We start from the raw sequence: 13,865 nt of genomic DNA, 5'->3' as shown, positions 1-13,865 counted from the left end.
TCCTCAACCTTCCAAGAAGACTTTTCATCGAACATAACATTTCATTTCCAGCTCGATCTTTCAAAAGGAAATCGGATGATGATGAGTCACGGAGAGAGTCTGAGAGAGGGAGAGTGATGGGGAGATTTCAGCTAGTCTTCCCTGTGAGGATGAGTGTTAGCCATTGGCAGTCAGTCAGTCAGTTATGAGACCTCAGCTGGGATGGGGCTCTGGCTGAGGAACCTTGGACGCTCGTAGGCTCAAGCTCCACACAGGAAATTTGAAAGAAGAAAACATGAAAAAACATTCAAGGCTCGGCTCCCCTTTGAAGCGCTTTCGGCAATTGAAACCCAATAAATGCAAATTACAAAGCGTCTGGAAAAAAGACAATGTCTTCAAATGCAGAAACAATGCAGAGAGATAGTGTTGCTTGGCAAGAATATGCTAAATGAGAAGCTGGGTGAAAATTCCTGGAGGATTAAACCCATTAAAGCTTAAAATAGCAGGCAGAGGTAGAAAGAAGCATGGCACAGTTAAAATCTCTTCAATACTGATCTAGCTATAGACCTACTGGCCGTTAGTTACAAATAACTCTTCTCCAAATAAAACTACTTCTGACTGCGCCTTTCAGACAATTTATAGGGATGAGGAAAAATCCCTACTGACTCATACACTTACTCATAACTAAATGTTTAAGTTTGTACTGTAGCATCCTAACTCCATCACAAATATCATTACATAAAATAAACCAAAGCTTCTTCGTGCCCAAAGATTTATGATCCACTTAGAGAATTCTTTGCAATGCTAAAGACCCAATGCAGAGGTCTAGATTAAGCATTGGTTTAAAACCTGCTAAACCACATGGTCAGGGTGACCATTAGCTTCTGGCAAAACAACTTGTTTATCAAGCTCAGAGACCAAAACATTCCAATCTAAAAGGCTACAAACAAGACTAAATGCTTATCTGAATGAACATTTGATGCGTTCCAGGTTATTTCATTCAATGAAAACATTTCAAAGAACTAGTTGAAATACTACTAGTCCCTAAGGTGTGTGAAATCCATTGACAGAGTGACCATCAAATCCCTGTCCAGTGCTCCAGGCAGCGTGTTCTGTTACAGCTGTTCCAATAGACGCGACAAAACATACCCACCTAACAAGCAGCAACATTTCCACTTTATGTAATGCCTTGTTCTGCTGTTGTACTGGCCAGAAACATCATTGTATTTTATTTTAGAGGGGGTGATGAATCTTTTCATCACTGAACATTTAAAAAACAGCTCTACAAAGAGTACCAGTATGAAAATAGTCAGGTGGGTCAGCTTCAGCTTCCAGAAACGATGTATTATTCTGACAGAACACTTGGCCAATGCCATTTTAACTAGAAATGACAGAAAGAACCACACTGTTACAATAGCAGGAATATGCCCAGATTGACAGCTCAAGAAACAAGGAACAAGAAACTGACATTCCAATGATTCCACAGTGATGATTGACATTTCTAGCTTCAGAGAAAAAGTTCAGAGAAAAAAATACCTGGCAAAAAAATGTTTTAAAGCCTTAGCTCAGAAATGAGAAACATTTAAACCACATGAAAGCCATTATATCACGCTCAGACACACTATTTGGCCCATTGTTCCCTAAACCTCAGTGCATGTGGAACCCTGCAGGGCAAAAGAGCTGCGCTGCTACCACAACTATGAGAGGAGAGGAGTTTGCTCTGCCAACTGTAGCCAATGGTATCAGAGCAGCAAACACAAAGTTAGACAGTGTGTACAGTCAGACCGTTCCTCTGAGATGACCACGAATCAGTCTGATTCTCTCTGGTTCATTTATTTATTTGGGCACACCAAAGCTTTTGTGCCCAAAGATTTAGGATACACTTAGATAATTATTTGCAATGCTAAAGACAGAGCAGAGGTCCAGATTAAGCATTGGCTTAAAACCTGCTGAACCGCATGCTCAGAGTGATAATTAGCTTCTGGCAAAACAACTTGTTTGTCGAGCTCAGAGACCAAAACATTCCAGTTTAAGAGGCTACAAAAAAGACACAATACTTAAGAATAATGTCATAAGGTGTATGCACCAATTTGTAAGTCGCTCTGGATAAGAGCGTCTGCTAAATGACTTAAATGTAAATGTTAAATGTAATAAAATGTTGATTAAACTCACTGGGTTCTCTCTAAATGCCCTAAAGAAAACTACAGTCTTAACAGCACAACACTTTCAAGGGGGAAAAAAGCGGTAAAATATGCAGCTCACCTTTGAGTTTCAGACTATTGTTGTTGTTGTGATTCTGATGCAGTCCGATCTGATGCGGAGGCAGCACACACAGACAGAGGTGTGCACCTTCCCCAAGCCTCCCTTTAACGTTCACAGACATGCATGGCTCAACGTACACCCGCCCCTAGTGACCTCATCTGGGCACTCAACCGTTCAGCCGGAGTTTAATGTCAGTATAAAAACCATACACCGTGGAATAACAAAAGCTCAACTACTTTACTGCTCGCAGGAGAAAGTGAGGAACCAGACATGTTTCTGCCAGTGTTAGCAGAGTAAATGATACCGTACGTCAAAGTTTGGCAGCAACTATTATAAAACTGCACAAGCGATAACAGATAGATGTGAATCAAAATCAGAAAGAAGTCATACATTTCAACACCCTGCTTGAAATTATCTAAAAGGGTCACCAAAGGCCAAATGGAAAACATTACATCCTAGGGTGATAATTTCACCAAATGTAAGTCAAACTGCAGATGGTGATTGCCCAGGAGATAACATTGGCAAACCACAGAGCAGTGCCCTAGGTTAGAATCCTTCAGCATTTCCCCCTGCCAGAGGTGTCAGGTCTCCCTACTAGCGATCAAAACATGGCCACTGGCTCAGGAGTTGAGGAATGGCTAAAAACTCAAATCTCAAACAGGAACAAACTTTCACAGTGGCCCAGTGGTTATTTGCACTTTCCCCAAAGGCAAATTGGAACTCGGAGAGGACAGCCAAGCTCTGACACACTAACCCAGAGACATGATAGGGGCACTTAAAAAGGTGCTAATCACTTAATATGTGATGAAGACAATACATTTGTATCACAATCCACAAAGAGTACCCGGTTAACATTTACAGCATATTACAATATTCTGTCTTCTTGTCTTGAGCTCCTCTAACACACCACACACTGTATGCTGCTTGCAGATAATTAATATCCTATGTCATAAGGAAAGTGTTTAATTACCATGAACAATGCCTTTATCATATAGAGTAACAAGGCGTTTTCTCCACTGAATATACACTTCTTCAAATCATAAGCAAGCAAGCTACAATTAAAAATTTTTAAATCTTTCAAGAGGCCTTTCTTAAAATTGGGCACAAAACATTGAATATCTCCTATTTTGACAGTCATACCAGTGAGTCAACATGCCCAGTTAGGCTATAAAACTTTTGCTCGTAGCTCAAAAAGTTACACAACGTTTCACTAAACCATTCAAGTTTCATTATATGACAACAATTATGGTTCATATCAGAAATGGCTTATTATTGCATGAAAAAAAAACGGTAACTTACCACAAATGTCCTTGAAAACTGCAAACGGTTTGACGAAAAACTTCGAATACAATAAATTCCTGAATCGTGTCCCGCTGGTATTAAAAGTAAAACTGTATCGCGTTATCAGCTACAACTACTTGATGCAATGTAGCCTACTGCGATTCTGCGGCGCTACGCGCTCTTTCACCCAATTTATCCCGTGTCTAATCCCAGCCTTCTGTTTCTCTGATCGTTCCGAATTGGACCGTAATCGGAATATAATTTCAAATAAACCCACTCCACAGAACAACAACCGGGATCGACGGCGTCAAGTTTCAGCTAACGTTAAGGCCAGGCTCGTAATGCCCTTCTAGCGGACACCGTTCCAGCCCGAGTGTCTCTGTAGATAGGGACAAGGCAATACCGATGACAGGCAAAGCACACTCCTCGCACTAACCAACTAGTCTGGCCTCTTCAGGGAACGAAGGCACACCAGTACAAAACTCCCCATGAGCGCCTCAATTATCAGGAAACTTTCCAATGCCTTGGGAGGGTTTATTCTGTAGGTTTACCAGTTCCCGTTTACATTATGCATGATCCCCTGTCTTCTTTGATATACTAATGAATCGAATATACTCTTACAACTACCATACTACATTGTTAATGGTTACAAAATAAATAAAAAATTAACATGATTCCATGAACCCTCTCAAAACAGCTGAGGGGTCCACATCATGTAGCCCCTCAGGAAATACGTCATGGCGACCGAGGGCAAGGGGAAAATGCACAGGATTTGGACACACCTACTGCTCAAGAGTAATATACACAGTAGTATATCGCCATCTGCTGGTATAATCTATAACAATTTATTTTTATTTTTTATTTCACCTTTATTTAACCAGGTAGGCCAGTTGAGAACAAGTTATCATTTACAACCTCGACCTGGCCAAGATCAAGCAAAGCAGTGCGACACAAACAACAACACAAAGTTACACATGGAATAAACAAACGTACAGTCAATAACGCAATAGAAAAGTATATATACAGTGTGTGCAAATGAAGTAAGATTAGGGAGGTAAGGCAATAAATAGGCCGTAGTGGTGAAATAATTACAGTTTAGCAAATAAACACTGGAGTGATCGATGTGCAGAAGATGAATGTGCAAGTAGAGATACTGGGGTGCATAGGATTTTAAAAAATACAAAAAAACAATATGGGGATGAGGTAGTTGGACAGGCTATTTACAGATGGGATATGTACAGGTGCAATGATCTGTAAGCTGCTCTGATGCTTAGAGTTAGTGAGGGAGATATAAGTCTCCAGCTTCAGTGAGTTTTGCAATTATTCCTGTCATTGGCAGCAGAGAACTGGAGGAAAGGCGGCCAAAGGAGGATTAGGCTTTGACGGTGACCAGTGAAATATACCTGCTGGAGCACGTGCTACAGGTGGGTGTTGCTATGGTGACCAGTGAGCTGAGATAAGGCGGGGCTTTACCTAGCAAAGACATATAGATGACCTGGAGCCAGTGGGTTTGGCGACAGATATGAAGCGAGGGCCAGCCAAGGAGAGCATACAGGTCGCAGTGGTGGGTAGTATATGGGGCTTTGGTGACAAAACGGATGGCATTGTGATAGACTGCATCCAATTTGCTGGGTAGAGTGTTGGAGGCTATTTTGTAAATGACATCTCCGAAGTCAAGGATCAGTAGATAGTTAGTTTTACGTGGGTATGTTTGGCAGCATGAGTGATGGATGTTTTGTTCCGAAATATGATATTGTCTGCAGTGTTAAGAATGTTTTTTGGGGGGGATGTTTTCATTTCGATGAACATCAGATATGCATCATAATATAGCAATATAGTCTATATGCATTACATGGTGATAACACACCTTTATTCATTATGGTTTAGGTTTTAAATAGTAGGGCCCTCACTCACAGCCCTAAAACAAGCAGTGATGTGCACCACTACAAATTCGTTTTCAAAAGCTCTGAGCTGAGGAGCCTTTCAATAAGAACTCAAACAAAGCAAACCCTTCCACCCCAGCCCACTGCTACCCACCTGGCTCTGTTGGAGTATATTGGTGCTCACTGCCATTTAATGGCTGCAAAAGGATGGAGCGTGTAATCATGCACACGCTGTTGAATAGCCTACCGCGTGGCGTTCAGGTCGCACCATTGGCGCAAACTGTAGCCTAATTATGCCTGTTTATTCAGCCAATCAACGACATTATTTTACTTTTCTATCTGGTCCCTTTCCTTGACTTGTCTGAGCCAAGGCTAAATACAATTGCAACCCTGTTAGTAAATAGATTGAACATGAATTTTAAAAAGTGTACTAATCTTCCACCGAACATTGATCAGTGGTCGACTAAAATAAAAGTTTAGCTAAAACCTTTAGGAATAATACCTCCATCTTGCGGCTGGTTGAATACTAGCAGTGGTTACGTTCAGCGCGCCCCCTGATCGTCAACAGTTGTGTTCTAGAATGAAATATTTTTTTATTTGTATTTTTATTATGAACACAACAAATACAACAACAAAAAAATAAATATACAAACAAGACATAAACCTAACAGACAGGGGTGTTACATATCAAGATTCATTTTACATTTGTACTTTCATGGTGCATATTGCTTTTTTGTTTTTACATTTACTGAACATTTCAAAATAATATTTCAATTCTATCTTAAATCAAGTGAAGAGGGGTTTGTTCTCTGCCCACTTCCTTTTATGGACAAAGAATCTTCCATGAAAGATAAACAAATTAGCAATGAAAGTTAAATCAGGGTCCATGTCATTAGGTTCAAAATAAAACATAATATCAGACTCTTTCAAATTAACATGAATAGTTGTTTCTTTTAAAATAAAATAATCTAACTCACTCCAAAATCTTCTGACATAAGAGCAGTCCCAAAATAAATGGTCAAGAGTCTCTGGGTTACAATCACAAAATACACATTTGTTATCAATAGCTGTTTTAAATCTGTGTATAATAAAGGTCTTTCCAGGGTCGATTCTATGAATGAGTTTGTATGATACTTCTTTCACCTTATTAGATATACAATATTTACCAGATAACAACTAAACGTTGTTCCAGTTCACTTGTTCTAGGGCTGCATTCTAGTTTTAGCAGAGGGAATATTGACATATTGACATAGTTTCCTTATATACATGTTATTACATTTATAGTTTAAAATGTCAATTCCTTCTAATTGCATTGAGGCTACAAAATCCTCAACAGTTGCACTTGGAGTATTGTTGTATTCTCCTAAAAGAAGAATAGCACCTTTAGGTACAGCTCTAACAACAATTTGATACTGAATGTAACATTGTGAATGTAACATTGTGTGTTCTAATAAATTCTGGATAATCATATAGTTGTCCATCACTATTCAATAATTGTTTAACCCAAATAATGTTTTGTCAAAATCTTTATTATTCCAGATTATATACCTATGAGGGGGGAAATTGTGTTTGTACATGAGGTTCCAAGTTAGAAGAACTTGTTTATGAAAGTTTGCAAGCTTAATATTGATTTTACCCACATCAAAGTTGCATTTGAGTAAGAATTCTAGACCACCAATTTGTTGGAATATTACATTAGGGATGATATTCCAGATGCAATCCTTATTTCTTAAATCATTTTGTATCCATTTAATCTGAAATATTATATTAGAGGTTTTAAAATCCAGAGCATTCAACCCTCCCTCACCTTGGGTTCTGCATATTACCGCTTTTCTTAAATAATGAGGTTTATTCCTCCATATGAAGTTAAATCATTTAGTATCAACCATTTGAGTTACTGACAGAGGAGCATCCAAGGCAAGGGAGGTATGAACTCATCTGGACCTTCAGATTGTGATAAAAGTACACATCTCTTAATAACCAGGAGTTAAAACTCTATCCAATTTTCTCCACAATAGGAGAGACATTTAAATTGGCCCTTTCTCTCTGATCTTTGCTAACTGTAATACCAAGATATGTAATCACATCTTTTACAAGGATATTACAATACTGAGTTTAAGTCACGTCTTTTCAACGCAAATAATTCACATTTCCTAATATTCAGAGATAAACCTGATACATGTGTGAAGGCATTAATACACTCAATAGCTTTCTTGACTTCATTATGATCTTTTAAATTCTGGTGTCGTCAGCCAATTGTGAACATTTGATCTTTTTGTCTTGTATCTGAATACCCCTAAAACTATCCTTACTTATATGAAGTGCCATAACTTGTGTGACCAATAAAAATAAGAAAGGAGATATCGGCCATCCTTGTTTGATTCCACGTCTAATGTCGAATTACTATTATTGTAAAGTGTCTTAATTATACTTTGAAAATATTGACCAAAACCAAAAAATTGAAGTCTCAAAAATGAAATAATGTTCAACTGTATCAAATGCCTTGTAAAAGTCTACAAATAAATTAAAGCTTTCTTCCATAATGTGCTCATTGTTGTCTATCAAGTCCAATACGAGTTGAATATTATTACATATATGTCTGCTCTTCATAAAACCAGACTGGGTATCATCAATGATTTGGTCAAGACCTTCTTTAAGTCTTTCTGCAAAGATGGATGCAAGTAGCATTCCATCATTGTTCATAAATGGGTTTGTTCTCCAATTTTCTAACATCATAGAATCTTTGTTTGGTTTGGGTATTACAGAAATTAGGCCTTGCGTCATAGAAACAGGCAGGACCTCTAAATCAATTGCCTCCTTAAAAACATTAGATATAAATTCAATAATATCCTCCTGAAAATATTTATAGAATTCACTGATAATGCCATCATTCCCTGGAGATTTGTTCTCTTTTAACTTGCTGATACATTTTTTTATTTCATTAATAGAAATAATTTAATCAGAAGACTTTTGGAAGTCTTCTATGAATTTTGCACAGTCTTTGACAGAGTCTAGAAAGGCAAATATGTCACTAGTAGGACAGGCATTACTGGTATTAAGGTTACCATAGAATTCTGAAACATATTTTGAAATATCTTTGGGGTTTTCATTTTCTTTGCCATCTATATTGAGCTTATTAATAGATGTAAATTCCAAATTATTTCTTTGTAAATTGTAAAAGTATTTTGTATTCTTTTCACCTTCCACCAACCGTCTCCTTCTTGATCTTTAAAATACCCTGTTTGCTCTCTTCATACATTCAGTCCATTTCTAGTTGTAAACAGAATAACTGAGCCTTTCCTTCTTCATCAAGGTCCTCCATAGAGATTAGAGAAAGTATTTCCTTAAGTTTATCTTCCCTCAATCTTTTAAGCTCAGCAATTTCTTTAGCTCTCTTCGTGGCTGTTTGTCTTATTTCATACTTCATTCATTCCCAATATTTCCCATAAGACTTAAATAGTTGGGCTTTCCTCCAATTGTCTTGTATAATATCTTTGGCATCCATCTTGAAATGATCATCTTCCAACAGTCTACTATTGAGTTTCCAATAACTCCAGATAACTTAAGATCTTATGTTAGCAGATGATTAATAATGGCTTATAATTGTATTACTACACAATGCCTACATATTACTGCTGTGTATCTTTATTTTCTAAAAGTTACGTTGTGGAGAAATATGACTGCAACAAAAAAGAGGATCTGAAGATAGTTAAGTCAAAGTTGAATGAAGACAAGACTTCAAAGGGTTTAACAAAAAAGTGTAAATATGTAATTTATATGTAATTAATGTAATAATAATAAAAAGTTCAATAATGTGCACTAGTCTAGTAGTGACACAGTAGTGAAACAAAATGTCAGTAGTGATTTTGAATAAATAAACAGTAGTAAATGTTTTCAATAGTAATTCTAAAGGGTTTATTTAGGAAATGAAAAAGGACCAGGAGCAATTCAGCAGTGACACAACACTACACACACAGATGGCACTGGCAGTAGTAATTAAATAGGGATTGAATAAGCATACAGTAGTAATGTGTAGGCGTTGTGTAGTAATCCATTAGTGAACATGTAGGAATTGTGTGGGTATGTGTAGATTTTAAGTAGTAGATACTCAAAAGCTCAGTAGTTGCACAGTAGTCATTAAGGGAGAATTGTGTAGTGATTTGAGTAGGAAATATGTAGTGTTCAACAATAGTGAAACATCCCAATGTATCACTCACTACCGGTACTTAAATTACTACATAAATTACTACTAGTTTACCACACATTTCAATAGCAATCAAGTAGTAACTCCAGTAGGTTTTGTGTAGATCTTGAGTCGTAGTGATGCGTAGTACTTCAGTAGTACTTCAGGATCAAGGGGACAGCAGCTAGTAACATTAACACACTCTCCTCTCATGTTTCACAGGGAAAATGGCAAGCAGTTTCTTCAAGCTGTGGTCACCTAGTAAGCACAACATAGGAGTCCTGTCTCTTAGTGGAGTATGGTCATTTGCTACAGCAGGGTTTTTTTCTGAACAGAGAACATGTCACCACAGGAGCTCAAGTCAGGAGGCTGTACACTGCCAGTTATCCCAGACAGACAGTGACAGATCCCAGTGTCCACAGCCTCCAACACCTATTCATTCGTTAGGGGTGTGCTATCATTGTACCCCCTTTTTGTCTGTACTTATTTCAATAGTGTTTCTACAGTGAAGAGTTCCCTGATTTACGCAAACACAACAACTGCAAGGCCAGTCACCTCATACTGTAACGGCATTCCTCCTCCTCTTCTGAGGAGGAGAAGCGAGAAGAACATGAACGAAAACCGAAACAGTACCGTGTGGTAACAAACACTCACACGGAAACAAACACCCCCAACTCAAAAGTGAAACCCAGGCTACCTAGGTATGATTGACAACTAACGACACCTGCCTCTGATTGAGAACCATACTAAATAAAGACAAAACAAGGGAAATAAAGGTCAGAACGTGACAGTACCCCCCCCCCCAAAGGTGCAGACTCCGGCCGCAAAAACCTGAACCTATAGGGGAGGGACTGGTTGGACATCTGTCCGCGGTGGCGGCTCTGGCGCGGGACGTGGACCCCACTTCACCACAGTTTTTCTCCGCCTCATTGTCCGCCTCCGTGGCCTCTTACGAGCGGTGACCCTCACCGCCGACCTCGGACTGGGGACCCTAGAAATGCGTCCCGAATGGACGGAAGACTCCGGCTGCACCGAACAGGCGGGAGACTCCGGCAGCGGCGGACAGGCGGGAGACTCCGGAGGCTCCGGAGTGAAGGGCAATTCTGGCATCGCCTGGATGACTGACGGCTCTGGCAGCTCCTGGCTGACTGACGGCTCTGGCAGCTCCTGGCTGGCTGACGGCTCTGGAAGCTCCTGGCTGACTGACGGCCCTGGAAGCTCCTGGCTGACTGATGGCTCTGGCAGCTCCCGGCTGACCTGCGGTTCCTGGCTGACTGACGGCTCTGGCGGCTCCTGGCTCCCGGCTGACTGGCGGCTCTGGCGGATCCTGGCTGACTGGCGGCTCTGGCGGATCCTGGCTGACTGGCGGCTCTGGCGGCTCCTGGCTGACTGGCGGCTCTGGCGGCTCCTGGCTGACTGGAGGCTCTGGCGGCTCCTGGCTGACTGGCGGCTCTGGCGGCTCCTGGCTCACTGGCGGCTCTGGCGGCTCCTGGCTGATTGGCAGCTGGCGGTTTCTGTAACGGCATTCCTCCTCCTCTTCTGAGGAGGAGAAGCGAAAAGGATCGGAGGACCAATGTGCAGCGTGGTAAGTCTCCATAACATTACATTTAAGTCATTTAGCAGACGCTCTTATCCAGATTATTATAAGATATAAACTGAACACTATCAAATATAAAACAATAAATGTGAACATGAACGAAAACCGAAACAGTACCATGTGGCAACAAACACTCACACGGAAACAAACACCCCCAACTCAAAAGTGAAACCCAGGCTACCTAGGTATGATTGACAACTAACGACACCTGCCTCTGATTGAGAACCATACTAAGCCGGTTTTTGTTCATGTTCACGTTTATTGTTTTATATTTCAGTGTTCAGTTTATATCTTATAATAAACATAGAATGCCCACCCCGACTCACGCCCTGACCATACTAAATAAAGACAAAACAAAGGAAATAAAGGTCAGAACGTGACACATATCTTCCCTCTATGCCAAGCTGTGTGCCCTTCATAAAGTCTGTTGGCATGGTAGCCGGAGACGAGGAGTCCTATCGGGATGGATGTGTCTTCTCACAGTGAATTGGTGTGCCTACTACCTATCTTGCTGGAACTTCAGTGCATTTTTTAAATCTAATAGCGGTCACCGTGAAATAGATTTTCTAAAGCTACTACATATATTGGAGCGTCACCCATTCCTTATAAATGTGTTACAGCTAAAACCTAGATGAAAGGGGATCAACTGCAGTTTTCAATTCTGCCTTGAAGTGAAGGCAAGTGCTCTGCAGACTCTTATTAATAGCAGAGTTTCCCAATATTCCACCTTTTTGTGTGTAGAGAGGAGAAGTATTGAAAGGAAAGAATAACACAGAAGCCTTTGCTTTGTGATCGCTGTTGGTTACCAAGGTTTCATTTTTTTAAGGCCATGCATTTATACACAATCTTTCCCCACAGACCTGGATGCCAGCAATGTACAGAATGATGGGAATGTCCATGGACATAAGTATAGAAATGTCATTGCATCAACCACCCAGTTGACTAGGTACCAGACCTACATATCTACATTCTGAACTGTTCAAGTGAGCCAGTACTTACCATAGTCTCTTGTCAGATCCGGGTGGGTCAGTTTGATGAGCGCCACATGGCATCGTCACGTGGACGGGCCTGAGCATCTGAGGGCTGAGCCTGCCCCCTGGCTGTTTTTGGGCAGAGCGCCGGGAGGTGGAGCTGGTGGTGGACGCCCCCCCCCCTCTTGACCTGTGCAGGAATGGCCAGGGATTGGCCAGATGCACAGGGCATTTGGTAAGTATAATGGTTTGATAAAAGCACAACTCTAAAACCAAACAATATAAACTATTTTAGAAGCGCTGAAACCTATGGAGATAACCCGTTGGTCTGGAAATGCACAACAACCAGGAGAACTTCCTGTTGTGGATCAACGAGGATGTGTCACGGATTTCCTCCTCTTCTTCTGAAGAGGAGAGGCGAGAAGGATCGGAGGACCAAAATGCGGCGTGGTAGGTGTTCATCATTAATTTTAATAAAGAAAACACTGAACACTGAAACACTATACAAAAACAATAAACAAAACAACAACCGTGAAGCTAATGCGAACTGTGCTGAAACAAGCAATCAACATATACAATCACCCACAAACAAACAGTGCAACCCAGGCTACCTAAGTATGATTCTCAATCAGAGACAACTAATGACACCTGCCTCTGATTGAGAACCATACTAGGCCGAAACATAGAAATCCCCAAATCATAGAAAATCAAACATAGACTGCCCACCCCGACTCACGCCCTGATCATACTAAATAATGAATACAAAACAAAGGAAATAAAGGTCAGAACGTGACAGGAGGACCACACCCGGGTCATCTAGATGGAGAAGGGCAGCAACATGAAGAAGGTGTTTGAGAGGTTCTACAGGGGACTGGAGGAGGTGAGCCCAGCAGAATCACTGATTGGATTCATTGCCTTCACCCACATGTTAACTGTGTCTTAAATGACACTTATACCTTTCATGCTTTGTTGTGTCTTTTTATGAGCTGTTGTTGACATCACCACCAGGTGACGAGGCTGAAAATGGAGAAAGGCTGGGAGTTCATGTGGAGCGAGAGGCTGGGTTACATCCTCACCTGCCCCTCCAACCTGGGCATTGGACTCAGGGAAACCTGCCTCGTCTTAGCAAGGTCTGGCCCTTACCACCTCACTCACCTATGGGTTGACACATGAACAACCATATGAAGAAACTGTGCTAAGGGGATCCCTGTGCTGAGCTGTCCTCAAATTACAGGATCCTAAATTCTCTGTTTTTCTGTCGTTTTTTTTACTGGGATGCTCGTTTTCAGAAGATGCTGGACAACCTGCTTCTGCAGAAGAGAGGTATGGACGGTGTGGACTCCGCAGCTGTGGCACAACCTGTGACATCTCTAACCTGGTCAGACTGGGTGAGTCAGAGGTAAGACCTCTGGATCTCTACACCACAGAATAGAATGTAGTGACAGTGACAATCATAATATTCAGCTTTAATAGGCAGTTGTAGAGTGTGGAGAAATAATAGGTTATATGTGTTTGCGTGTTGTATGTAGGTCCAGCTTGTTGTATGTAGGTCCAGTTTGTTCAGAATGTGATTGATTTTGTTAAATACCTGATTGTGTGTGAGAAGAGACTGGAGAGAGATCAGGATATCAGGATATCCAAATCCCTGCACCCATCTCACAGTTCAAGTAGAGAGAGACTGGCCTTGCAGATGCCCGAGTTGCGATTTT

At 40.8% G+C, this 13,865-nt stretch overlaps 1 protein-coding gene and 1 pseudogene across 3 annotated transcripts in view; one reads left to right on the top strand and one right to left on the bottom strand.

The window, feature by feature from the left end:
• The window catches only part of LOC118393914 (furin-1), a 97,360-nt gene extending 93,089 nt beyond the window's left edge, over positions 1-4,271 (bottom strand). For 2 of the 3 annotated variants that reach the window (XR_004827653.2, XM_035787119.2), the window contains exon 1: positions 3,541-4,271. The gene's annotated coding sequence lies outside the window, so the exon portion shown is untranslated. Of the gene's footprint in view, positions 1-2,241; positions 2,409-3,540 lie in introns of those variants that run through there. The other variant, XM_035787120.2, reaches the window with a different exon arrangement.
• LOC118394178 (creatine kinase U-type, mitochondrial-like) lies at positions 4,260-13,827 on the top strand (annotated as a pseudogene).
• Positions 13,828-13,865: the final 38 nt, after the last annotated feature.

The sequence above is a fragment of the Oncorhynchus keta genome, chromosome 14, assembly GCF_023373465.1.
Source record: "Oncorhynchus keta strain PuntledgeMale-10-30-2019 chromosome 14, Oket_V2, whole genome shotgun sequence".
NCBI classification, from domain to species: Eukaryota; Metazoa; Chordata; class Actinopteri; order Salmoniformes; family Salmonidae; genus Oncorhynchus; species Oncorhynchus keta.
The sequence above is the reverse complement of the archived record's forward strand: the minus strand, read 5'-3'. Positions and strand labels throughout refer to the sequence as shown.